Source organism: Priapulus caudatus, unplaced genomic scaffold (genome assembly GCF_000485595.1).
Source record: "Priapulus caudatus unplaced genomic scaffold, Priapulus_caudatus-5.0.1 Scaffold2511, whole genome shotgun sequence".
In the NCBI taxonomy this organism is placed as follows: domain Eukaryota; kingdom Metazoa; phylum Priapulida; class Priapulimorpha; order Priapulimorphida; family Priapulidae; genus Priapulus; species Priapulus caudatus.
In genome coordinates this window covers 7,504-10,799 of record NW_014579572.1, presented here as the reverse complement: position 1 = coordinate 10,799, position 3,296 = coordinate 7,504, and positions in this window count along the sequence as shown.

Sequence of the window (3,296 nt, the reverse complement as noted above, 5' to 3'; positions counted from 1 at the left end):
GGCGCGCGCGTATGTCCCGGCTGCGCCGCGTCCGTGTGTTGGTGGGTGTGCGCAGCCGTGTGTGGCGTGCGGCGGTCGTGCGCGTCGCGCGTGTGTGGGTGGTAGCAGGACAACACCCTTAGCCATCCCCTCGATATTCCATCATCGGTACACAGCATGTGCCGCTGCACGGCGAGTGCGTGTAGGCAGCAGTAGTTGTTATTCAACGCACGCGTCGCGGGGCCAGACGTAACGACACCGTCTATCTCGCCTCTATAGAAACTCTGTCATCATTATGTGAAGCCTTGCTGTAGCGTTCATGAGCCGATCAACCGGCAGCCACTACTTGGTTCGCGACTCGCCTCCGCATAAATGATATGATCCAAGATCTGACAATAATGATTATGTTTGACGAAACGAAAGCGGCCAATCTTCCGATGTGCCGCCGCGGTGTTGTGTGTGCGTGTGTGTGTGTGTGTGTGTGTGGTGTGTGTGTCGTGTGTGTTGTGTGTGTGCGTGCGTGTGTGTGCGCGGCGGGCGTGCGGCGTGTGCGTGCGTGCTGTGAGTGCGCGCGCGCGGTGGTGTGTGTGTGTGTGTGTGTGTGTGTGTGTGTGTGTGTGTGTGTGTGTGTGTGGTGTGCGTGCGTGTATGTGTGTGTGACGTGCGCTAATGAGTGCGTGCCGGTGTGCATAGGTGTGTGTGTATATATACGTGCGCGCGCGTGCGTGCTGCGTGCGTGTGTACGCGCGTGTGGGCGCGCGTGTGTGCGTACACGCGCGCGTGTGTGCGTATGCATGAGTTACCGCAGCGATTGCATTTCGATATAATGACAGTCATTACATATCAACACAGCGCAATGTTGGCTCGAACCCGATTACGAGTGATTACACTAAGTGCGCTTCGGTCTTCTCCCCTCGCCATCTCTCGGTTGCCTAAACATATAAATGCATAGGATCAACTAAAGATAACAGACAGGACGTCTATCCTCTCTAGTTAGGCTGTAATGCCGTAATGATAGCCTCTGTGGGGATTAAATATAGGCTATATTATATATATTATATATAGCCTATATTCACATCCCCACAGAGGCCATAATTACCGCATTATGTATATATAGTGTTGACGTTCGATTGTCGGTCGTGACCCAGAGGACCTGTCTCCTGTTGTCCGAAGTTAGATCATCCGAAACAGACCGAACAGATCCAAAACAGACTGAACAAATCCGAAACAGAACGAACAGATCCGAACAGACCGAACAAATCCGAAACAGACCGAACAAATCGCAACAGACGGAACAGATCCGAAACAGACCGAACAGATCCGAAACAGACCGAGCAGATCCGAACACAGACCGAACAGATCCGAAACAGACCGAGCAGATCCGAACAGACCGAACAGATGCCGAAACAGACGAGCAGCATCCGAAACAGACGAACAGATCCGAAACAGACCGAGCAGATCCGAAACAGACCGAACAGATCCGAAACAGACCGAACAATTTCGAAACAGACCGAACAGATCCGAAACAGACCGAACAGATCCGAAACAGACCGAACAGATCCGAAACAGACCGACAGATCCGAAACAGACCGAGCAGATCCGAAATCAGACCGAACAGATCGAAACAGACCAAACAATTCCGAACAGACGCAACAGATCCGAAACAGACCGAACAGATCCATAACAGACCGAACAGATCCGAAGCAGACCGAGCAAACCCGAAACAGGCCGAACAAATCCGAAACAGACCGAACAGATCCGGAACATCTTTCATGGTGGTATATATGCACATAGATCTTTCTTTCACTCTCTAACTCTTTCCCTCTCTCTCTCTCTCTCTCTCTCCCTATCTCTCTCTTGACAACTCCTTTTCACTTTCATCCACGTTCTCATTTCCTGCTATTTCTTTGTCTGTCACTTTCTCTTTCACTGCCTCTCTCTCTTTACATTAACACACACACACACACACACACACACACACACACACACACACACACACACACACACACACACACACACACACCCCCACCCCACCACACACACACACACGCACACGCACACACGCACACACGCCTCGCCGCCCCCCCCCCACCACACACACGCACACACAGTCTGTGATACTCGCTTACACACGCGCCCACCCACGAGACGTACGTACGTCACTGTGACATTGATACGGATGGTGTGACATAACTACGTAATGACTTGATGCAATAACGACGTCAATAAGCGAACACGTGGGACGGGGAATCGGGGGTGCAAATCGGGTTCCCAACTTTAATGTCATTAATGTCGTGATATAAAAAAGATATAAAGGGGGGGGGGATCGATATCAATTAGATATCAAGGGGGGTTAGATATGAAATAGATATCAAGACGGGGGTTATATAGGGGATATAGGGAATAGGAGGCAGACAGCGCTAGTATTCAATTATTACACTGCACAAGTATCGGCTACCTAAGCGGCGTCCACACACATGTTTGCGGTGCTTTCTAGGTTTCGCTTTCTCCCGCGCGCGCGCTCTCTCTCTCTCGCTCTCTCATTTTCTCTCTCACACTCTCTCTCTCTCTTGCTCTCCCTCTCTTTCTCTCTCTTTTTCTCACTCGCTCTCTCTCTCCCTATCTCTCTCTCTCTCAGTCTATTTCCATCTATATCTTACTCTGCCGGTCTTTTCTCGCTCTGTCTCTCGCTCTCTTCCGCTATCTCTCTTACTCTCTCTCTCTCCCTATCTCTCTCTCACCTTCTCTCTTTATCTATCTCTCTCTGCCGGTCTTCTTCCCCTCTCGCTCTCTCTCTTTGATGGTTTTCACCCGCTTCATTTCTCTCTTCTCTCGAATTTCAATTTCGAATAGTCACAGTTACTGACAATCTTGTTTAACCATATATATATCTATATATCTATATATCTATATATCTATATATATATATATCTATATATCTATATCTATCTATATATATATATATATATATATAGCCTATATTCAATCCCCACAGAGGCCATAATTACCGCATTATGTATATATATGTGTTGACGTTCGATTGTCGGTCGTGACCCAGAGGGACCTGTCTCCTGTTGTCCGAAGTTAGATCATCCGAAACAGACCGAACAGATCCAAAACAGACTGAACAAATCCGAAACAGAACGAACAGATCCGAAACAGACCGAACAAATCCGAAACAGACCGAACAAATCCGAAACAGACGGAACAGATCCGAAACAGACCGAACAGATCCGAAACAGACCGAGCAGATCCGAAACAGACCGAACAGATCCGAAACAGACCGAGCAGATCCGAAACAGACCGAACAGATCCGA